The sequence below is a fragment of the Schistocerca americana genome, chromosome 5 (genome assembly GCF_021461395.2).
Source record: "Schistocerca americana isolate TAMUIC-IGC-003095 chromosome 5, iqSchAmer2.1, whole genome shotgun sequence".
NCBI classification, from domain to species: Eukaryota; Metazoa; Arthropoda; class Insecta; order Orthoptera; family Acrididae; genus Schistocerca; species Schistocerca americana.
Window position 1 is genome coordinate 39690369 of NC_060123.1, and position 26263 is coordinate 39716631.

The 26263-nt window shown below is 40.6% G+C and overlaps 1 pseudogene; it reads left to right on the forward strand.

Annotated features, from left to right (window-relative positions):
• The first annotated feature begins 21727 nt into the window (after window positions 1-21727).
• Window positions 21728-21845, forward strand: LOC124617132 (annotated as a pseudogene).
• The last annotated feature ends 4418 nt before the right edge of the window (window positions 21846-26263 follow it).

Consider the following 26263-nt stretch of genomic DNA (forward strand, 5'->3'; position numbering starts at 1 on the left):
GGATTAAATTAAAAAATTAAAGTAGAGTTTACAAACTTTGTCAACATATACTTCAGTATATTAATGTTTAAACTGTTAATTCTCAGAGTGATCAGATGAATATGTTTGCCTTAACAAATTGTTGTAAGTAAAACGCAAGTGGCGCTAAATAATAAAGCTAGGAAGCCAAAAATTGTTCAAGATGAGCAAATTTATGTCACAATCAACTGCTATTGGAGCAATATTTTGGACAAAATAGGCATTTTTACCAATAATTGAAGGCGCTAAATATTAAATTCAGAAAGATGAAAATTCGTATGAAGCTTCAGTTTGATATAAAATCAATAACTACATGACCCCATTAAGCTACCTCTAATAGTTTTTAACTAATTTACCAAAAACTAAATTTGGAACAAAAACGTCTTTATTTGTAATAGGTTAAGTACCATTTATATTAATGATATAAATTTCTGAATACAGCACTCGATTATATCCATTAAATAGTAAGGCTATAACAAGTTTCAAGCTCTTAATGCAAATAACAGTCAGTACAAAGACTCTTAAAGAAGTAGTTCAAAGGTCCTGTTCTACTGGCGGTTCCGTTCTAAAAATTGTAGCCGGCAAAATTTAAATGCAGTCGAGCTAAAACCTTTTCTTTAATTAAAGCCAACTTAACTCCATTCATACAAAAATCACTGTAAATTGATGCACAACAATGTTATAAAGTAATATGTGTCCGAGAAACCGGCCATTTAGATGCTGCTACCGGGGACGTGCAGCAGATGACGGAAAATGTTCCCTTCGGCCGTCCGCTGCGGTCATATATAAATACGGCCAGTGAGGCAGTAGACAGACACATTTCGCTTCGCACCGAGCTATCACTCTGCCCGTGTCAGTCAAACGTCGGCTTATGCGCTGCCGCGGATGACGTGAAAGCCAGGCTGGTGCTAAATGCATGTTATCAGTAGAAATAGGAAGTGAATTCGCGAGGACTCTACACCGTCTTGGATCGGTTAGATTTCGCGGAAGTAACTGTTTGTCTGCCACCAATAATGTTAACAAAATCGCGTGGCAATTGGTGATTTTATTTTCAACTTGCGAGGAGGAATTAATTTTGATTATTAGATGTCATGGCGAAAGACCATTTAATGGGAACTTACCGTAGAGGTCGCCTCTAAACTGTTCACAGTACTGTATGTGATAGAGACATAATCATTATTATTATTATTATCGTCAGGAATATCACTATGTTGTACATGTGAAAATTTATGAATATATGAATAAGTTAGAAATCAGAACATTTATTTATAATTATAGTTCCTGATCTGGCTGATTAAATACAGAGTAGAAACATTTCTTTCAGTGAGCATGAGAAGAATGTGGACTTGCAGACTGGGAACTATGGTCAGTATTTCCTCCATCGCTTTCTGGCTGACAGCAAAAATAGTTTTCAGGCTCTCATAAAAGACGGCGACGAACGAATACAATATTTATTAAGAAAAATCAACCCACCGGCCCACAAAGCACCCTGACTGCCGAATGGGAATTTGAAACGTCGTCCTCCCGAATACGAGTCCACTGCTTCGTAACTGAGCCACCTCGATCAGCCTTACCACGATGATCATGAAATTCTTGTACTTAACAGACTTTGGAACAAAGGTATCTATTCAGAAAAATCTCATCGTTGTGGGAATCATATTACAAAAATATTTATGACACTCGGCTTTAAATTATCCGCTCTTAGTTAAAATATATTTGTACAACAACAAAAATAACTGAAGTACAAAAATTCACTAAATGACTTAAACGGTTCAGAGCTACGATGTGATTTACAATTAAGTTGTAATGTATTTAAATGAATAAGATCTGTGTCTAACCAAACTAGGGGTGAAATTACACTGCGGTATTTCTAATCAGTTATCGGGAGCATGTTACGTAACCACTCAAATATATGTGTTGTACTACATAGTAACACAATTATGCGTTGCCGTACTGGCCTAACAGGAGCTAAACCAGGTCGACCAACCAACGTGTCATCGTCAACCACCAGCGTCATTTGGATGCATTCAGCATATCGCGTTCTTGTCTGTTGTCGGCTTTGCTGATTTCAGGAGCCGCTGCGTATCTTCCCAGTTCGCCTCACGACGCTGAAAGGACCTTCGTTACTTTACTGGAAATTGTCTCGGCAGTACTGGTAAATGAACCCACGACCTCCACGTTACGGCAGCCACGCTGAATATTGAGTTGAGCTGCGACACGGTAATACCGATACATAATTAATAACCAAAAATCTCCCTACACTAAGAAAGACCCTTCATACTCATTTGCATATATATACGGTGAGTCACCTAACGTTACCGCTGGATGTATTTCGTAAACCACATCAAATACTGACGAATTACGTAAATATTGGAATAGTAACAAACAAAATTTTGCCTAACTATATTGTTTACAGAATAAGGGAAACGGTCGCCAGCCTAATTAGGCAAGAGAAAGATTAACGTTCTCGTTTATGAAAGTAGGTATAAGTAACTATAATGGACAAACACAACCTAGACTTAGCCACACGCGAGTGCAATGAACTCTGACACACATATGTTTTAAGATTGAAGATAACAACTGCAGCAGCACAAACTATTTGCAAAAATTATAAGAGATACCGCAACACCCTATTACTTTCAGGCTTACATAAAGTGAATAGTCTTTATAACATTACTATTAACATGCACTTCTAATACACAAGATACACAAACACTTAGCAAACTTGAATATATAATGTTCCACAACTGCAGCTTTCTCACTTTTACTACAGTGAAACACAATACTGACCAAATTGCCGGAACTGACTCACCTTTAAGAATTTACTACAGACAATAATGTGATCATTTGCCTTATAAGCCTCAGTCTTAAGAACTTTTAATATTGAAGTTAGCAACAGCACTTTAAATAGCAGTTTTAATAGGAAAATTATTTTGAGCAAATAACATTTACTTTAACCCACTTTCTTGTCACATTAACTTTAAATTTCTTTTTACTAAGTTCAAGAGACATTAATTAGCATAACATTGGTCATAAAAGTTCTTTCAATAGGGACACTCGGTAATTACTTTAGTTCAAACGGAGAGGAACCTGAGAGGTGTTATGATGAGGAGAAAAATCAAGGTTGGTACATAAATTCAGATATAAATTACCTTATATTTGAGCACAATAACACATCCATTAAGCTGATCCTTCACTGTACATCATTATAGTATTACGTTACAGTGATTGCGCAACGTGGTGGCAACTGCATGTTGGTAGGTGGATTTGGAGGCAGAATTGCTGGACTCTGTCATTTCTTGGTGGCGATGATAGATACAAATTCCAGAATAGTTCCAGCTAATTGTCCATCCATCCGAGGCCTTAGAAAGAAGCAGGAAAAGCCTCTCTCGGAATCAGCACAATATGCATCCCTTACATGGCAGTGCATGGACTCGTAGCTCGTCTCTGACTGGTGGCTCGTCCCCGACTCCTTATCAGTTCCAACTTTTCCACCTAAGCCAACCACAATTTGGGCGCGCTACACAGTTCCGTTCCCGAGGGGAACCACTACACCTCTTATACACAAAATTACTAAGATTCCTAAGTGAGGATCAGCAGTTTACATAACAGCAAACAAACGCATTGGATAACACAGAACATTTGCACATATTAACATGTCTACAAAAAATTATTCACACAAAATTACAATTATATACAGTAAGTTTTGTTCCCTCCAAATGAGACAAAGTATTTAAACGAGAGATATGCTACACCACATACAATCAAATCATGACACCAAAGTTTTAACAAAGAAAGGAGTATACAGTTTTGTGTTACCCATTCAGACAAACACATTTACAGAAGCACAGCAATGTAACATTAAATGAAACAAAAGTAAAATAAATAAGCACAGCATTAAAGCTATGGTGTTACACATGCCCCATATTTCGTTGAAGTTTCCTGTCAGGGAAACTTCAAGGAAACATCCATAACACCTAGGTGGTGTTAACTGCAAAAAAATTATTCCATCCAACTTCATTTGGGAAAAAAAACACATTACAAACATACAGTATACACACTAAGAAATTGCATACATTTCTTCCAAAAGATTTTCAAAAATGAGACATTTAAGCTTATTTTCATTTTCACACTGGTTTAAGGTAACTAATTTTGCATCATTACACAAGATACCTTTAAGCATGTTCATTCCATACACACACAGTTCAAATAAAAGACAAAGCTGTACACAAAATAAGCTTCATATTAGTAGAACAGGTGTAGCCTTCAAGTAAAATAAAAAAATTAAACACAAATAGAATAGCACAGAACATTCTAAATCAACAAAACACAAATTAGACTCTCAATATTTTCAAAGAAAGTAAATATTCACACACATAAAAGCATGTTAATGATCATAGTACATTTCACTATGTTCAGCAATTAATGAAATATTGAAAATTTCAGTTTGCGACCACACATGCACAAATATTTACACAAAACAGCTATGAGAACCTTTTCCAATTGACTCTTTAAATACAAAATTAACTTTTCAAGGTTTTTTTCAAAATAATTAACTTTAAAGCTGCCCTTCATTGATAGCAGTGCAAAATATTTGTTGCACATAAACACACTAACCTTTTCAGAACCTATCTTTAATCATCACTGCTGTGTTTTAAAACAGGCAGTCCAAAACTTTAAGTTATTCCAAAAAACTTAGCATCAAAACATCTACATCCATTTGAATGAGAATGCATATATATTTTTTAATAAATTTTCACTGACTTCAGAAAGAATAGTCAGTTCATAACACATTGACCAATAAACCTAACTAAGTTCACTGCTTGCCTCAGTGCTATCAGTCCATGTTACACATTCTGCCCACTATTGGTTTGGCAGTCTTTATCTATAAACATTTAGACACAAAAACACAATTTAGATTAAGAACACTAAAACAAACATTTTTCAATTAGTACACTGCCCCATCCTCTAGGTTTGGCAGTTCGTACCCACTTATCAACTTTTTGCCCCCACAATGGCAAGTCCTTTGGCTACTGCTCACATAGCATATATGGTAGTCCTCAACTTCAGTACTACAGCATTTTTATTGTTTTGTCTTGTTTTGCTGCCCAACAATATATGTTTGAGCAGTTTATAGTCATCATCTCCAAGTTTTTTCCCTCATTATGTCATATTTTTTTTGTACAATTCCATTAATGGTATAAAAGATAAAACCTGCAACTTTGAAACAGCCATTAGACACTGGTAATATTAAATTTTTTCTTTTCAAATGACAACACCAGGTAACATATACATTAATCAAGAAACAATTAAATGTCATACTTGGGGTCAAGTCAGTATTAAGAATTTCTTACTGCTCCTTTACCATTGATTTTCCACACACAGTTAGGTCATTACATACATAAAGCCCAGGACAATAATTTTATATCCTATTGCAAGTGCTTTTTGCCTTTAGTGGCACTAGACATATACATCTCATATCCATCTTACACACATTGGCCAAGTTCATCTCCACAGTTTTTTAACACACAAAGTTTTTCAACATCATATTTATCCCTATTTTCAAAAAAACATTTACATTTAGTCATAATATAGTATTCATTTACCCTGTTTTCAGTATTCTTACCTTTTCTCATCTATACTTCTTTTTCCAATTATTTTTCCATTACATTTTTTCTTTTACAATACTCACTATACTTTCATTATTCTTGGTCATTTTATAGTGTACCCAATTTAATTATTCATTTACTTGTCCACAAGCAATACACCGTATCTTACCTTATTTCCACACTTTTCAGTTTACTCTGATAGAGAAGAAAGGAAAGAAGATAGTAAAAGTTCTGAATGATGAAGAGGAAGGTTGGCAGCACGAAAAGAAACGGAAGTAGTGCTGGCAACGACTCGGGTCCCTGGTGCTCGTCAGGCACTTGACAATGCAAAGAGTGCATGTTAACAAACCTCACCTGAGGACATGTATCTTTAAGTAAACCACATATTGCAAACATAAGCCCTTTTTGATCTTTTAGTATATTAGGAATAAATTATTATCTTATGGAGTTCCTTGCACTCTCATTAAGTTACCATAATAATCATTATTCATAAAGTATTCAGGCTTCTCACACTACATGGCCCTGTCTTCATAATTAGACTGGCAACAGTAAGTATTCAATTGAAAGTAAACAGTTTCTAAGCAAAGTCAAATAGTACACAACAATAAATAAGCAACAAACTGCTACAGGCCTCAAGGTCAACAAAACAATAATTCACTTTCAGATAACACTCAGATACAATAATAATACTAAAGTCATGCATTACATTAACAAAATATATATACATACATCCTGCCCCCAGTCTCTTTATTAACAAGGCAGTCTTTTATGGTTCATAAAACAGTTACTTAAGTCTGGTGGCTTTTTAGGCCTCCTAGTTTCTACATCTTTCACTAACATATTCAGGTCTTGCCAACGTTTTGTTTCATCAGGTGGCTTTTTAGGATTTGGAATTTCGAAGTCCTTAGCCAGGTACATGATCTCCTGTTCTGCTATTATCTTATCAGGTGGTTCTTTTCGTTCCTGTACTTCACACTCCTTCAAAACATTTGTTAAGGCTTGCCCTAGTATAGTATCATCTGGAGGTTCCTGGAAATTATGCCCTTGTGTTACATTACTGAATAATTCCTTCGGTTTTGGCCCATTTTCACTTTCTGTATCTTGCTTTGGTAAAATGTCACTAATTTTCTCATACCATTTTTCAGTAAAAGTATATTCGCTTTCGTTTACACCTGAGAATTCATCTTCACTGGAGTCATCACTACTCCCTTTCTCACCATCAGATTCACTTAAGTACTCGACTTTTGAACAATAGGGAAAGTTTGTATATTCATTCTTATCTGTATTCATATATTCTTCATCATCTGAACTATCACTGATTTCATTTTCGTCATCAGATTCGAGCAGTAAGGCAACTTTTAAACAGTGAGGCAGATTATCACTAGATGTTTCAGTCACTTCGTTTTTCGACTCATTTTCTACACAATGCACATCGTTTGGACAGTCAGGCACTTCTATTATATCACTTTGAACAATTTCAGCCTTAACTTCATACTTAGTATAATCGTCATATACTTCGATAACTTTCATTTCATTTTCTTCCATGCTGTCATTTTCATGTAATCGTGCGAAATTCTTACTAGATCCTTCTGCATCAGAACCATAAAACACCTTTCCATCAACAACAATTTTGTCTGCACTGTTTATAATGCAATGTTCACTAACGTCCTCCATTACATCACCTTCGCCTATTATTAATTGTGCACACGTCTTTTGCGTGGCATATTCTACCTTCCTTTCCTCTCTATTCATCATAACTTCCCCCACATCTACGTCTTTTACCTCATACACATCATTAACAGTGCTAATATTCCCCTTTTCACTCGCCTTTTCTGTCTCCCTTTCATTCTTTAATAAAGTCTTTTCGCACGATTCCGATACTGAGTTATCTTCTTCATATGACATATTAACTTTATTTCCATTTTTACATTCATCGACTACTGAAACCGGCCATCGGAAGTGTCCGATCCCGCCTCTTCTGTTTCTCTCTCCGGCAGCCATCTTGTTTTGAAGTCTGCCATTTGTGTGTGCTGCCAAGTGCAATGTACGCTGCTTCGGCAACCGCTGCCTCAAGCACAAACTGTCACGTGACCTCGCGCTGGGAACGCCACTATGTATCACTCCGCGCCCGTCTACCATAGGCGCGTCCTTAACCTTCCTGCCCCGTATTTTGCATCTTTCCTTCTCGAATCTATTATTTGACGTCTTTTCTTTGGGCCCAAAACCGGTTTCCGCGTGAATCCGGCCCCTAACACACGCGGTTTTCAGTTTTCCATTTCTTCTCTATTTTGGAAATTACGCGTTATGTATCCTCTACCGCGCGTAGTATAATTTCCCCTGCCTCTCGCACGACCTCTTTGAATCGTGTTTACACGATATCTTTCGTTTTCAAGTCGTTCGTTTTGATCATTGTTTTCGCGCGAATAATTGTTGTTATGATGGGGACGGGACTCGCGATTTCTTCGCCAGTGATCTTCATCTTCTACCCTTTCCAAGAACACAGAAAAACTTCTGTGGGTACTCCCAACATATCGTTTAGAATCCTCAGGCAGTTTCTGCCAAAGAACCCAAACGATCTCAGCTTCAGTCCTTCTAGCCTTCAAATGTATCAGTTTTCTGTACCATGATTCGCAAAATTCTTTCATGGTTTGCCTACCTCTGATGTCATACAACCTGGCCATTAGAAATTCACGCCACAACTAGTCTTGTTTTTGTTCTGACCAGTATTCGTCAATAAATTTTTGTTTAAAGGTCTAAAAAGACATCTGGTTAGTATCCAGATTCAACCCCCATCTTTTTGCTTCTCCCGTCAGTGCACTAATTACAACATTAATTTTTTCCTGGTCAGACAAATATTCGGGAAAATTTCTTTCGCAATTCTTTACAGTCTAGGGGGTGCCATCCGTTATGCCTCTTTGCAGGGCCGAATTTCTCTTCGCCCTCTAATATTTTACTGAGAGGCATTCTTTCAGTAAAATGTGTAGGTCCGGTTTGTATTTTTCTTTCCAAGTCATACATTTTGCCTTGGATTTGTGAAGTGTTATGTTCACACTTCTTTTCGCAAGTAAGAATCTGTCTGGTTAGAGCTCTGCTTGTTTCTGTTACAGACTGTAAAATCTGTGCAAATTCCGCGTTACATTCGGTTTGTATTTCGGATTTAATACCGAATACCTTTTCGTCAACCTTAGTACAGACTAAGGGTTCTATTTGATCTTGAATTTTTATTACTTCAGTGTCAAATCTTTCGTTAATGTCATCAATTTGTCCTTGTATGTTGGCAATATTGCCGTTCATCACAGTAATTTCGCTTTTGAGGTTTTTAATTTCATTACTCACAATGTCTACTTTTACATCAACCTTCTCAATCTGTTTACTAAGATTCTTGCCCTGCTCTTGCATTTGTTTACTAATATCACTACCTTGTGCTGCGTTTTGCGCTGCAATTTGTGCCTTAATATTGTTTTTCTGCTGCATTTTGCTGTCCCTGTGCTGCAATTTGTGCAGACAACATTTTTAACAATTCTATCATATCTGAATTCTTTTCACTTTTAGGTTCTGCTACATTTTCGTGTTCAAGTTCTACTTTCCTATCAGTTTTTGGTGATTCAAACATATCCCGCGATTCATTAACATAACCACTGTCTTCCACAACATCACTCATACTGTCTTGCTTAGTACGCGCGACACACATAGCTTCGATCTGTTTATTGACGCCTGCGTGATAACGTACGTAATTTAACTCGCGCGTAATGCCATCTGTTGGTGTGCTGCCTGAACTGCTCTCGGTTGCATTCTGTTCTCGCGTGTCTAGATTTATTTCAAGTTTCCTGTCCATTTTACCTATTATTCAGTACTGATACCTTTTATTTTCGATTTAAACTGAACTTTCACTATCCGTTCTGTCAAATAATGTACAGGTTCGTGCCGCTGGACGTTTTATGTCCACTCTATGTTTGTAAAATGCTAACTACTTATAATTTTTTCCGTCTGTAGGTGCAAACTGAACGACGTCCTGTCACACGGCGCCACATATAACAGTGCAACAGCATTCACGTAGCTTGTACTATGGTATACCAAATTTGGTCTATTACGTAGTATGCCCCAACAGAACGATCAGTTCTGTCACGGAAAAGTCATGTATAACACTCCTAACTGCTACTGCTATACCTTAACCTCAAAACTGGAGGCAGTTTGCAAAACAGAAATATTTTGTTATAGCAATTATGGTATAAAGCAACAGAGCAGTGTTACCCTCTGAGAGGAATTTTGTTACGTTAACCGTGTTGTTCCTAACGGAGGTGGCTTATCGGAAATGAAAGTCAAAATTACGTAAATAATGGAATAGTAACAAACAAAATTTGGCCTAGCTATATTGTTTACAGAATAAGGGAAACGGTCGCCAGCCTAACTAGGCAAGAGAAAGATTAACGTTCTCGTTTATGAAAGTAGTTATAAGTAACTATAATGGGCAAACACAACCTAGACTTAGCCACACGCGAGTGCAATGAACTCTGACACACATATGTTTTAAGATTGAAGATAACAACTGGAGCAGCACAAACTATTTGCAAAAATTATAAGAGATACCGCAACACCCTATTACTTTCAGGCTTACATAAAGTGAATGGTCTTTATAACATTACTATTAACATGCACTTCTAATACACAAGATACACAAACACTTAGCAAACTTGAATATATAATGTTCCACAACTGCAGCTTTCTCACTTTTACTACAGTGAAACACAATACTGACCAAATTGCAAGAACCGACTCACCTTTAAGAATTTACTGCAGACAATAATGTGATCATTTGCCTTATAAGCCTCAGTCTTAAGAACTTTTAATATTGAAGTTAGCAACAGCACTTTAAATAGCAGTTTTAATAGGAAAATTATTTTGAGCAAATAACATTTACTTTAACCCACTTTCTTGCCACATTAACCTTAACTTTCTTTTTACTAAGTTCAAGAGACATTAATTAGCATAACATTGGTCATAAAAGTTCTTTCAATAGGGACACTTGGTAATTACTTTAGTTCAAACGGAGAGGAACCTGAGAGGTGTTATGATGAGGAGAAAAATCAAGGTTGGTACATAAATTCAGATATAAATTACCTTATATTTGAGCACAATAACACATCCATTAAGCTGATCCTTCACTGTACATCATTATAGTATTACGTTACAGTGATTGCGCAACGTGGTGGCAACTGCATGTTGGTAGGTGGATTTGCAGGCAGAATTGCTGGACTCAGTCATTTCTTGGTGGCGATGATAGATACAAATTCCAGAATAGTTCCAGCTAATTATCCATCCATCCGAGGCCTTAGAAAGAAGCAGGAAAAGCCTCTCTCGGAATCAGCACAATATGCATCCCTTACATGGCAGTGCATGGACTCGTAGCTCGTCTCCGACTGGTGGCTCGTCCCCGACTCCTTATCAGTTCCAACTTTTCCACCTAAGCCAACCACAATTTGGGCGCGCTACACAGTTCCGTTCCCGAGGGGAACCACTACACCTCTTATACACAAAATTACTAAGATTCCTAAGTGAGGATCAGCAGTTTACATAACAGCAAACAAACGCATTGGATAACACAGAACATTTGCACATATTAACATGTCTACAAAAAATTATTCACACAAAATTACAACAATCATATACAGTAAGTTTTGTTCCCTCCAAATGGGACAAAGCATTTAAACGAGAGATATGCTACACAGCATACAATCAAATCATGACACCAAAGTTTTAACAAAGAAAGGAGTATACAGTTTTGTGTTACCCATTCAAACAAACACATTTACAGAAGCACAGCAATGTAACATTAAATGAAACAAAAGCAAAGTAAATAAGCACAGCATTAAAGCTATGGTGTTACAGCCTGTCGAACGTGTACCTCACCCCTCATGATAATGTACATGTGCGTCAGTGAAAAAGACCAATAAAAAGGTGTTAGCATGTGGACATAATGGGCTGTTCCAGTCTCTTCTGTACCTAAGGTCCATCACCGTTCCCTTTGGATCCCTACGTAATTCGGTGCTCTCCGATACACACGATCGAACAGCGGAGGAGTGGTACTCAAGCGTCAACTTTAGGTTACAATATCTCCGGATGTAATTAACATTTTACAATGCAACAAACGGCACTGATTACGTATTTGTTTATATGTTCAGATGTGCTAACAAAACTAATGGGGTTGCATTTAAAAAAACGTAGGTTTGAGTTTAAAAACATACTTTCGTGCATTTTTTTATGGTTTGTATTAACCAATTACACTAGCCCCTCTACTCACGTTCGGTCTGTGGAATCTATTCGTCAGTATTTGATGTGGTTTACGAAATATATCCAGCGGCAATGTTAGGTGACTCACCCTGTACATATATATATATATATATATATATATATATATATATATATATATATATATATATAGTTCAGTTCTGAAATTAATGAAAATCGGGCTGTAGTTACTGTAAAAGGCAGTCTCTGCTTCCGCGATATTAGAACTGACTTTAGCCCACAACGGTGGTCATAAGGAGACTGACGCATGGACACCGTTTCCAAGATGCTACTCCAGGGTGGTGTAAAATGAATGTGTGCAACGGGAAATAATAAACGCTAAAATTAAGATTTGACCCTGTCTACCTCCTGAAGCAGATTTTAGGATCTCTTAATTCTAAATTACAACCTAAACATAAATGAATGATAAAGGCTACTAATCCTACTAAATGATAAACTTTGTTGCTGCTTATATATTTATTGTAGATTAAAAAAACTTTATATTACAAAGTTTACATTTCCTAAGTAAAATTACTAATCAATTTCCCAACTCTGCCCCTCATTATGACTGCGCAGTCTAGTATCAACAACTCGAAATGACTGACATAATCTGCGTACCAAACACTAGAAGACACTACTTTCAAACATGATCTACGGTGGTGTGGAACCTCAGTGGAAATAAACTAACGCGGTCACAGCTGTTCAGCTTTTATAGCCCTAATAAGCCGAAGCAATTTGCGATATCACCATATGTACTGCGTCTGGTGCATTAGCGTGCTGGTTCTCGTACGCGTCTCCGACGATGGAAGAACTCCAGCCACAAATAAACTCTTTCATAGGACGGCAGAAGGCGGTCCTCTGACTAATATACTCTAATACTGTCTTCTCCTCTCTGTTTTCTACAGACGAGAAACGCGAACTCCCAGCCACAAGGACAGAGTACAGATAACGTCTCAACATAAGTATAGGCAGAGGAAGTGCTCTCAGTTTCTGAACGCTGCGTACTCAACGACGACTTCCAACCCGTAGGTGAAGTCCAGAATCGTATAGGTTCGCAACAGTACAGTGCCTAACTGTTCTAACTATAAACTCTCCTGAGAGCAAAGACAGCAAGTCCGTCTGTACCAACAAAAGCTGACACCGAGCGACCGTCACATACGGGCGCTCACCACGGAAGACCTCGTCTCTCCACCACTGGCCTTCTAGCAAGGCTCAGCTCCCCACCATCGTAATTCCGAAAGCGAATCATATTCCCGAAACCACGGAATATTCTCCCTCTCTACAGATTCTTCTGAACGCCGACCAAACATATTTTAGTCTTTTGTCCTCCAGCGCGGAAAGTTTGCGAGGTAAAACCTATACTCATACAATGGTACGCTTCTGAGTAAAAATCCTTGTAAATGACCCAGCCTGAGTGGTTTCCGAGGTGATGCTTCCTCGTTCTTCTCAGCTGCCTCCAAGATTGTCGTAGTTTCCGAAGTATAATCCTTCCCGTCCGGCTACAAATCCGGCCGAACGCGACTTTATTGTGCCCAGCGCTCAGGTGTTCCAATGTCCGTCTTGCTACTTCGTGTGTTTAAGCATGACCAGCACACCAGTGTGAGCCTTCCACCCAGGGCTTGAGTTCCCCCTGCCATTTCATCTCCACTGGTGTTCCGACCTCTACTAGTATGATAAGTGGCAATGTCAGTCTCCTTTATATATTCATATATACGATGTACAATCCATCACATGATACCTAATTGTGTCTGTAGGTCACGGAAAAGTATGTAGATGGGTTCTCGTAAGGTACAAAACTATAGCCACCTTACACGTTCAGTCTCAAATTTATTCACTGTGCTCATAATAATTAGTAACTTTTCAAGACCTGAAATGCTAAAATACCTCCTGAATAGTGTACGCCAAACCATGCAATTTTTTTTTATCATATGTCTTCTCACTGGTTTGGTGCAGTCCAGCACAAATTCCTCTCCTGTGACAACGTTTTCACCTCAGAGCAGGTACTGCAACCTACAGCCCCAGTTATTTGCTGGATGTATTACAATCTCTGTTTTCCTATACAGCTTTTACCCTCTAGTGCCATGGGAATGATTACCTGATGTCTCAACATATTTTCCATATTTCCTTTCATTGTGTCCCTTCTTGTCAGTGTTCTCAGATAGTCCTTTCCTCGTCGATTCTGCAGAGTATCTCCTCATTCCCTGCCTCATTAGTTCACCTCATTTTCAACATTTTTCTGTAACAGCACAAATCGAATGAACCAATTCTCTTCTGTTTCAGTCTGCCCACTGTCTACGTTTTACTACCATACAATGCTATGCTTCAAACGTACGTTCTCAGAAATTTCTTCCTCAAATTAAAGCCTGTGTTTGATACTAGTAGACTCCGCTTGGCCAGGAATGCCCTTTCTGTCAGTGCCATACAGCTTTTTGTGTCCTCCTTACTCACTCCACCATGAATTACTTTCCTTCCTAGGTAGCAGAATTCCTTGGCTTCGTCTTCTTTGTAACAACCAATTCTGATGTTAAGTTTCTCGTTGTTCTCTTTACTTCTCATTCCTTTCTTCTGCCTCCAATTTACTCTCAATCCACATTCTGTGCTCATTAAACTGTCCATTCTACTCAACGGAACCTTTAAAACTTCTTCACTTTCATTCTGGATAGCAATGTCATCAGCGAGTCTTATCATTGATATTCTTTCACCTTGAATCTTTCTTTTATTTCTGTCGTTGTTTCTTCGATGTGGAGACTGAACAGCAGAGGCGAAAGACTACATTCCTGTCTTACACCATTTTTTTAATATGAGCACTTTTTCTTTCCAGTATTACTGCTTCCTCTTGGTTCGTCTTTCCCTATAGTTTACCTCTATTTCTCTCAGAATTTTGGACGTCTTGCACAAACTGATATTGTCGAACGATTACTCTAAATCTTGCTTCCATTATCAATCGAAAAGTCAGAACTGCCCCTCTCTGGTGCCTTTGCCTTTCACAAAGCCAAACTGGTGGTAATATAAAACACACTCAGTTTCATTTTCCATTCTTCTGTATATTATTTGTGTCAGCAGTTCGGGTCAATGAGGTGCTAAGCCGACTGTGTGATAATTCTCCCACTTGTCTCCTCTTGCTACATCCGGTATTGTGTGGTAGATGTTTTTCCGAAAGTCCAAAGTTCTTTTATATTCTGATTCTAATATTGGATCCCCTATGTCTTCTCTGTGAATCCTGCATCTTATTCTATCGCGTCATCAAACAGATCCTTACTCTCACGAGAGCGAGGATTTGTCGCAAAGTTTATCAATTTTAATTGAAAAATAATTAAATATTATCGTTTTTATTTATTGCACTGTAGAGAGTCTGAATGAAATTACGTATGCAACCAGTTAACGTTGCTATTGGGATTTGTTAATCAGAATGACTTCGAACCAACTTCAGTATTTTATGACACACTTTTTATTGTTGTCCTTTTAAGCGGCAAATTAATTATCTGTTCTAATAACCATCTTTAACTGTTCATTAATTATCAGAATATGAGGAAGGGAAACTCGATAATGACTTTGAAAACAGCTGAATGACGACAGTGAAAAGAGACTGCCATGAACAATCTAATATGAATGTAAATTGTTTCTCTTACTTTTGTATCATTGAGCTGCAACAATAGCGCCGCTGTTCCAAACAGCACCTACCGGTCGCGGTGATTTCAGTACTCTCTGCTTCATCGAGGCACGCTAGTATACCCTCATTCAGGATGCATTAAAGCGAACCTAGTGTAAAGTCGAGGGCCATCCATTCCACACTCTGGTCTCACATTGCTGTGTTCACTCGCCACTGTTTCCCAGGAAGCAGTACTTCAGGCCGCTGCATCTGCCCATATCACAATGCATGCGCTTTCATCCACCATCCATGCCAGAGTGCTCGGCTAGTGCGAATCGTGTGTCGAAAGGACTCCGTGCTTCATACATTGCAACTAATAATGAGGTCTTTGGCGGGTCCCAAAACATTACATTAGCTTACCTGGTAAGCTTAGTTTGACAGTTTACGTAATAAAAATAGTTTCACAATATTTACGAGTAATGTAAATAAATTAAATTTTACGTGGTTATTTTTCTAGATTCCTCTCTGTCACTGGAGGACAACAGTTAAGTCTATGATTTGGATCTTACACTTCCAGAAATGAATACTTAGACCTACTGTAGAATGACAGTCCCTTGAACAGTTAATAGTTACCATTAGAGACGAAATAAGCCCATAAAACGCTTTAGACACAACATTAAGTCATCTTAGTCTTATTTATCTCATTAAATGCTGTCGATAGGTGAGTAACTTGATTTAAAGATGTGACACATTAATATACATTACTACATTCAGTTAGAATGAGTTAGACACTACGTAGCCTAACCGTTAAAACCATTTTAGAAGAGTAAACCGCCTTTGGACTGTGTATTACTATGTTAATCGTCTATACTATCTAAATTTCGGCATTTGAGACATTATCAAGCACAATGCTAAAAGTTGTAAGACCATTATTAAGTCGCATCTGTTAAGACAGTCCAAAGCAGCTAAATAAGACTAACATATTTCTTTAAGATGTAACAGTCTTGTTTACCTGCTTTGTACTGTCTTATCGGATGTGACTTAATAATGGTCTAACAACTTTTAGCACTGTACTTAATAACGGCATGAAAACCATAATCTAGGTAGTACAGAAGATAAATATAGTAATAGACAGCCATACAGCTGTTTCACTCTTTTAAACAGTATCGCATGAATGTGGAACAACACCATCGAGAACTTTCCATTACATTCTACACTACAGGCCATTAAAACTGCTACGCCAAGAAGAAATGCAGATGATAAACGGGTATTAATTGGACAAATATATTATACTAGAACTGACATGTGATTACGTTTTCACGCAGTTTCGGTGCATAGAGCCTGAGAAATCAGTACCCAGAACAACCACCTCTGGCCGTAATAACGGCCTTGACACGCCTGGGCATTGAGTCAAACAGAACTTGGATGGCGTGTACAGCTACAGCTGCCCATGCAGCCTCAACACGATACCACAGTTCATCAAGAGTAGTGACTGGCGTATTGTGACGAGCCAGTTGCTCGGCCACCATTGACCAGACGTTTTCAATTGGTGAGAGATCCGAAGAATGTGCTGGCCAGGACAGCAGTCGATCATTTTCTGTATCCAGAAAGGCACGTACAGGACCTGCAACATGCTGTCGTGCATTATCCTGCTGAAATGTAGGGTTTCGCAGGGATTGAGTGAAGGGTAGCGCCACAGGTCGTAACACATCTGAAATACAACGTCCACTGTTCAAAGTGCCGACAATGAGAACAAGAGGTGACCGAGACGTGTATACCATGACGCCGGGTGATACGCCAGTATGGCGATGACGAGTACACGCTTCCAATGTGCGTTCACCGCGATGTCGCCAAAGACGGATGCAACCGTCATGATGTTGTAAACAGAACCTGGATTCATGCGAAAAAATGACGTTTTGTCATTCCTACACCCAGATTCGTCGTTGATTACACCATCGCAGGCGCTCCTGTCTGGGACGCAGCGTCAAGGGTAACCGCAGCCATGGTCTCCGAGCTGATAGTCCATGCTGCTGCAAACGTCGTCGAGCTGTTCGTGCAGATGGTTGTTGTCTTGCAAACGTCTCCACCTGTTGACTAAGGGATCGAGACGTGGCTGCACGATCCGTTACAGCCATGTGGATAAGATACCTGTCATCTCGACTGCTAGTGATACTAGGCCGTTGGAATCCAGCACGGCGTTCCGTGTTACCCTCCTGAACACACCGATTCCATATTCTGCTAAGAGTCATTGGATCTCGACCAACGCGAGCGGCAATGTCGCGATACGATAAACCGCAATCGTGACAGGCTACAATCCGACCTTTATCAAAGTCGGAAACGGGATGGTACGCATTTCTCCTCCTTACACGAGGCATCACAACAACGTTTCACCAGGCAACGTCGGTCAACTGCTGTTTGTGTATGAGAAATCGGTTGGAAACTTTCCTCGTGTCTGCACTTTGTAGGTGTCGCCACCGGCGCCAACCTTGCGTGACTGCTCTGAAAATCTACTCATTTGCATATTACAGCATCTTATTCCTGTCGGTTAAATTTCGCGTCTGTAGCACGTCGTCTTCGTGGTGTAGCAATTTTAATGGCCAGTAGTGTAATTTGTTAACCGGGCTCTAGGTTGTGAAAACTGAAACAGTCAAGTAAGGTATTTTGACTGGAACGAGAAAGCTTTGCTGCTAGCGGGTAGTGCTATACCGAATAAGCTATCCGCCCATGACTTACAATGAATTATACCTGCATATTTCAGCCAATAGAGAGTTTACGAGCGAAAGGCAAACATTACGGGTACGAGTCTCGCTCCGACATACAGTTTGAATCTAGCAGCAAGTTTCAAACCAGCGCACATTCTGCCGGAGAATAAAAATTCAATCTGGTATTTTGACAGTTTTTCCAGGCTAACGGCAGTATGGAGTTATGGAGATGTACAATTTCTGTTACTCATTTAGATGGAAATTCATTAGCCACTCTACAATTCAGTGGTTGTCAAATACTGGATGTCACTGAGACGTATGTGTTGCTGGCGGTCCAGCGGGAGCGGCACTGCGCGGGCAGCGAAATAATTGGATTGCTTTCCCGTGTACAGCCCTCGTGGCGCGGTACGGGTGGCCACTGCGGAGGCGGCTGGACGGCCACTCCAGCGTGCGCTGAACCCGCGGGCCAGCCGCGGCCACAGTATTTGTCTGGGGAGACCCACCCCCGGCTCGAGTGTCGCTGGAGAGGCACTGCTGCAGGCGCGCCTCACCTGCTACCCGCCGCTTGCTGCGTGCGCAGATTCCAAGTCACAGGTGGCACTGTTCCTCCTTGTAGCGACTATTTGCCCCGGGCTCCATCTCATCTACGAATTCATGCTGCCCACGTTCACGGAGGAAACTTTTCAGGCGTGCACCGAGACGCCCACTTATCGTAGAAATAAATGCGTGAGTCCCACCCGCTCCCCCTCCCCCCTGCCTCAAACACAGACATGCGCGCACACACACGCAAACACACACATACAACGTAATATTTCTGGCTTATTCAGCCGTCATATTAGGCCCCAGGAAGCTAATCCCAGGGCAGTGGAGATGCAAGAAGCATAGAGATGACGCAATGTGGGATGAGGTAGCGGTGACAGATGTTAGATTCGGTACCATTCCGGTGAGAAAGACCGCCTGCATGATGCTGCTGCTCTGTGATTGGCTGCTGTGTTCGGCGGTAGGGCGCCAAAACGTTAAACTTTAGTTGCTGTTATTAATTAAACCTGTCATCCAAATTACTTCATTTTTTAAAATAAACATCTATCAACAGCCAGCTATCAGTCAGTCATTTCAAAATTATTAAAATCAAAGTATTACTACAACAAAAGACTGACGGTATTACTGCCGATGCACTTCGGTGGCGTTCGGGTCATGCCTTGCTGGCTTGGCGCGCGAAGTGTCTCGGGCAGTCCGGCTCTCCAGTTCTGACCATTCCAGTAGACAGACATGTTGTCTGTTATAGCAGTATTTGTTTCATGCAGTTTTATTTAGTACTGTTCCGACCGTCGCTAGGTACAGACATGTTGTCTGTAATAGTAGTATTTGATTCATGTAATTTTATTCTCCAGTTCTGACGGTTCCAGTGGACAGACATGTTGTCTGTGGCAGGATGTATTTCATGTTATTTTAGCCAGATATAATCACTGTGGAAAGATATGTTCAATACATTGTGATCAAGAATAGTTTCTCGTGTCTATATCAATAAAAACACGAGTGGCACGCAAATGAGGTATAGTTTATTCGTAGCCGCAGTTCCTTGCGAAGTTAATTTCAGCTTCAAGAAAATGAATCCACGACCTGCGTGCTGTTTTCTGCGCTGGGGACATCATCATCATGAAGACAGCAGGTTAGTGAAGTGTACAAGAACTTATGTATTCCACACAGGGCAGTGGAAACAACTAGGCACCTCACGTGTACTGCATGCACAGTACAAATGTGCTCAGTGACACGTCAACTGCAGTAATGTAGAGGAGGTAAAGAAGGATGAAAGTATTAACACTATCTCACTTTTATTCCTTTTTTCTTGCTGTAACAGACACAGACACACACACACGCACACACACACACACACACACACACAGACACACAGACACACACACACACACACACACACACACACACACACACACAGAGTGAGAGAGAGAGAGAGAGAGAGAGAGAGAGAGAAAGTGTTGTTGCCCAGCGGTTCGAGGTGCTTCAGTCCGGAACCGCGTTGTTGCTACGGTCGCAGGTTCGAATCCTGCCTCGGGCATGGATGTGTATGATGTCCTTAGGTTAGTTAGGTTTAAGTAGTTCTAAGTTCTAGGGGACTGATGACCTCAGAAGTTAAGTCCCATAGTGCTTAAAGCCATTTGAACCATTTTTTTTTTCTTTTTTTGAGGGAGTGAGAGAGAGAGGGAGAGAGAGAGAGAGAGAGAAGATGGCACACAAGGAGGAGAGCGATAATGCGCAGACACACAAAGGGAATGGACTAGAGTGAACATTGTAAGGGTACCGTCATCGCTGCCCTTACCAACGATCTAACTGGCAGTACGCGCTAGCCGGTGAGCTTTACCCTCCAGTTACCAGTGTTTTGCGTCGTTAAGCGTCTTTTCTGACGGACGCGACATTTTCGTATCGCGCAGTAGTGACCGCGAGGGGCAGTAGCGGTTTTGGACCGGCAGAGTAAACATTTGCGAAAAGAGTGGTGGAAAAAAGGCAGGAAGGGTAAGCGTAGGAAGTAAGACATTGTCGTATCGCGCAGTAGTGACCGCGAGGGGCAGTAGCGGTTTTGGACCGGCAGTGTAAACATTTGCGAAAAGAGTGGTGGAAAAAAGGCATGAAGGGTAAACGAAGGAAGTATTTAGCATTAGTAGCGAGTAGTATATTTAGTTGGCACATCAAGATCAATGAGAAGAGTGTCTCAGCTGAGCAGAAGTGAATTTATGGGACCAGATGTCGCGTTACGCAATTCATGTGGATACTTATTGTTAGCATGGACACCGGCGCGGCCGGTCGGGGTGCCCGAGCGGTTCTAGGCGCTACAGTCTGGAACCGCGCGACCGCTACGATAGCAGGCTCGAATCCTGCCTCGGTCATGGATGTGTGTGATGTCCTTAGATTAGTTAGGTTTAAGTAGTTCTAAGTTCTAGGGGACTGATGACCTCATAAATTAAGTCCCATAGTGCTCATAGCCATTTTTTTTTTGAAACCGGCGCGCTGAATAATTTACATGCGAGGTTACTTATAATAAGATTCGTAAAGAACTAACGCGAACGGGTTGTGGCTTCTTCAAAATAAATGGGCCAGGGTTGTGAATTAAATCAGTGTGAATGAGAAAGACATCGGTAGACGTGTTTTCTTGTTTGAAAAAAAAAAAATGGTTCAAATGGCTCTAAGCACTATGGGATTAAACATCTGCGGTCATCAGTACCCTAGAACTTAGAACTACTTAAACCTAACTAAGCTAAGGACATCACACACATCCATGCTCGTGGCAGGATTCGAACCTGCGACCGTAGCAGCCGCATCGTTCCGGACTGAAGCGTCTAGAACCGCTCGGCCACAGCGGCTGGCTCTTGTTTCAAGATCAATAAGCTAAGTAAATGGACATCTGCTTCACTGGAGAGTATCCTTCCCATCATATGTGGTAGTTATTAACAAACACGTCACAAACAAGAACTCCCACCAATTATTTTCTATTTCGGAAGTAGTCTGTTGTAGCCAACAGCCTTACCGCAGTGGTAACAACGGTTCCCGTCAGATCACCGAAGTTAAGCGCTGTCAGGCTGGGCTAGCACTAGGATGGGTGACCATCCGGTCTGCTGAGCGCTGTTGGCAAGCGGGGCGCACTCAGCTCTTGTGAGGCAAACTGAGGAGTTACTTGAGTGAGAAGCAGCGGCTCCGGTCTCGGAAACTGACATACGGCCGGGAGAGCGGTGTGCTGACTACATGCCCCTCCATATCGGCATCCGGTGACGCCTGTATGCTGAGGATGACACGGTACTTTTGGGCCTTCATGACCTGTGCGGAAGTCTGTTGTAAGTAGTCGCTTTTACAAGTTCGACCGTCATGCTTTAGGAGCATGGCAACTTAACGAGAAGGTCTAAGTGAGAGCTTACATAATGCATGCTGTATCAGCGAACGGCTCTGATGAATTTTGCTGCTAAAACCAGCCGATTCGTTTCACAGCGACTTAGCGACAAGTTTCTTATTAGTCTTACTTCTGGCGAAGTGTCTGGGCAATGACGCTTAACGATCCATTCACGAGCTCTCATTGCTCGGTATGTTGAGCAGTGAAAGCACAAATATACTGTTTCTGCTGTTCCTATGGGGAAGAAAGTAAAAACAAAAACCTTCCCTATATTAATCGGCCTTGCGTGATGTGGAGTAACTGGGAACCGTCGGTAGCTATCATTTATCCCCTCCCGGTAGTGAGAGCTCCTGGATTTCCACCAGGCCAGCCAGTCACGACGTTTCGGAAGTGGGGATCCGTGTGCTAGGGGTAGGCTGAAGTGCTAGGAGTATGACCGCACGTCAAGCGCAGGACCAGCCAGACCGTCCTACACATAATTGACTCTCTAACCAGGCAGTGCTCCTGGCGAGTTTTCGGTATCATGGCGTCCCAAGCGGAGCAGACGGGAACCAATCTCTGTTCGCCAGATTTTCAACACTTTTCTCATTACAAAACCCCAGAAACCCATAGTGCGACTTAGCAACTTTAGTTCTAAGTTGAAGGTGAGGCTCTCGATGTTGTTGCGCTCCACTACGCACGACTTGTCCGTGCACCCGTAGCGGCTGTTCCTCGCGTAATCTGAACATCCCCATGAGATGCAGTGCTACGTTTAGACAATTTATTGTCAGCCACAGTCATACGCGATGTCACGCCACCGCATAATTCTTCCTCCTAAAGGATATTTTATGGACTCCAGAATCTCTGAACTTCTGCATGCAGAGCGGAAAACTGTCTCCATGTTATTCGTATCCACGGCCCTTGTTATCCTGGCGGCGGCCAGTTCAGCTTACGGTAAGAAATCTACCCCTTACTGACATCTTCCGTCTTGTCCTTTTCCTTCTGGTCATACTTTGTATTGCCTGAGCGCGTATGTTATTCGCATGTCTAGGTGGCCGTAGCGAAGTGGACGTTCTCTCTCATCTCGCAGGTGTTGCATTGCACTCAGGTAGGGACTTTGAGATGAATGCTAACCCATTTTAGAAATGTTATTGACCACAAACGATTGTGTGACAGATGATGCTTTACGACAAGGTGCACTGTTATACTGAGACAAATGATCAACGTTACCGAACATTGTCTGTGCATCACACAGTACAGTTCCTGTAGCTCTCTAGATCTTGGGTGTAACGTCACGTGTGCTGGACTGATGTTCAAATTGCTCAGCCCCATGTAAACACTCCTAACAGCAGCATTAAGATGGGGCCGATCGCGACGCTGAAACAGCTGCACGAAGTACACATTAGTGCCACCGGTTTGAGTAGCTATCTCTACCAGGTCACAACCTACATCATATTCTTCGTCCCTATCAACACTATTTTCCGCTCCAACTCCAATCTCTGCCTGGTCGTCTTTCGTAAAATTCCTACATAACTCCCCAACGTTGTCAGTCACCTGTGCCAACCCTGCGCTAGCCTTCACAATGCTGGTCACATGGTACTCACTCCCCAACACTTCCCGCAACTGCTGGCCCACAACTCTACTATGTGAACTACCTAGAAGCGGAACCTTCTTCTTTCTGATAGGTCAGTTCGTAGTAAAAACATTTCTTGCTGGTAAGTTGAATATATGTACAGTATTTAACAATCATTTCCTGAGCACTGCTAGTGAATTAAATAAAAACTTAGTTTCTATAGGGAACCATATAACTCTTGGAAAATGCCTTTCCCAGATCGACGTTTGAAATATTCCTCTGTGGTACTGACAAGGGGGATATTGAGTCGGTAATTAAATTACTGACGACTAAGGACTCTCATTGATGTGAAGGAGTGCCTAGCACACTTTTAAAGTACTGTGCTGCACATGTTAGCCCCGTACTTAGCCTTATTTGTAATTTTTCCTTTAAGAATGGTCAGTTTACTGAACGATAAAGTACTCAGCAGTAAAGCCGCTTTGTAAAAACGGAGAAAGGGATACTGTAGACAATTTTAGTCCTTTTTCTATACAATCAGTGTTTTCTACAGTTAATGAAAATGCTGTGTATGTAAGGACAATTGATCATTTTATATCACTTAATTTGCTATCAAATGTACAGTTCGGTTTTACAAGCGGTTTAACGACTGAAAATGCTGTATTCTCTTTTCTCTGCGAGGTATTGGATGGATTAAACAAAAGGTTTCGAACGCTACGCATATTTTCTGATTTAACTAAGGCATCTGATTGTGTTGATCACAAATTATTGCTCCAGAAGTTCGACCATTATGGAATATGGAAAGTAGCTCAAAATCGTTTCTACTCTAACAAAAGACTGCAAAATGTCATTATTTACAGTGCTGAGAATGGTTGTGATGTAGGACCTGAATTGGGGATGGTAAAAAGGGGGGGGGGCGGGGGTGCCTCAGGGACCAATGTTGGGGCCACCCCTGTTCCTTATTTATACAAACGATGTGCCCCCTAGTACTAAAGGAAATTGTAAAATATTTCTGTTTGCTGATGAAATTAGCTTGGGAGTAAAGGATGTTGTGTGCAACATTGGCTCTTTCTTAAATTGTGCAGTTCATGACATAAGTTCATGGCTTGTAGAAAATAAAGTATTGCTAAATCTCAGTAAGACTTATTTTTTACAGTTTTTAACACACAATTCAATAAAATCCGACGTTTTAATTTCACAGAATGGGCATATGGTTAGTGAAACTGAACAGTTCAAATTACTAGGTGTTCAGACTGATAGTAAACGGTCATAGAAATCCCACATTCAAGCTCTTGTTCAATGACTTAATGCTCCCACTTTTACTATTCGAACTCGTATAGCTGAAGTAAGTGATCGTTCGAAACGACAATTAATCTACTTTGCTTATTTTCATTCACTTATGTCTTATTGTAATACATTTTGGGGTAGCTCTTCCCATTTTCAAGGATATTTTTGGCTCAGAAACGGGCAGTTCGGGCAATAAGTGGTGTGAGTTCGCGAACCTCTTGTTGGCTGCCGTTCACGAGTCCAGGTATTCTGACACTGGCCTCTCAATATATATTTTCTTTCCTGTCGTATCTTTTTAACAATATCAGCTTATTCCCAAGAATTAGCAGCCTTCACTCAGTTAATACTAGGCATAAATCCAATCCGCATTTGGATCACACTCCCTTGACTCTTAGTGCAGAACGGTGTGCAGTATACTGCTGCATCCATTTTCAATAAGCTACCACAAGAATTCAAAAATCTTAGCAATAAATCACGCGCTTTCAAATCGAAACTGAAGAATTTACTCATGGGTCACTCGGTATATTCTGTCGAGGGGGTCCTTGAAAAATTAAGCTGAATCCTATGTTGTATGGTTGATTGTGTCTACTTACACTTATGGCTTTCTTTCTTTTAGGGTTGGTAAACATTTTATTTTATCTGTTATTACTTTTATGTTGTAATTTAATGTACTGACACGTTCCATACCCTTGGAGATTGGGTCCTCAGTTTGGTGCTACGGAACTAGACGTGTAAAATAAAAATAAAATGAAAAATGGATTCGTAGCGCTCTCCATTTGGCTTTTTCTTAAGCACAGTACAGAACCACGTCCTAACCACGAAGAACACCACCTCACTGTGATACCAACTTCTCTGTACTTCATTGGTGGCGCTATACGTTACAGCAGACAATGTTCTCCAGGTATTCGCCAAACCCCAAAACTTCCATTAGACCGCCACAGCTTAGGGCCTGATTCACCATTCCAAATCATTCATTTCCTGTCACCAACTGTCCAGTGACATTCTTCTTTACAACATCTCAAGCAACGTTTAGTATTCATTACACAGGGTGAAAAGTATTTAAACCGACAAACTCTGGGAGGTTGTAGGGGGCATCAAAACAAATATTTTTCCCTAATGTCATTTTTTCCTATGAGGATTATTTAAACCGGTGGAGGCCGTATTGCGCTCTTGACTTGTTAGAGGCCGTATTACGATCTTTAGTTGTTAGAGGGCGTATTACTTCAGTTGTAGGCAACTGCTGTCCACCAGTGTAGTAGTGCATTGTCTCTATTTACTAATAGAGCGATACACCTGGAGTGAGTACACTGACATGCTTGGTGCGTACTA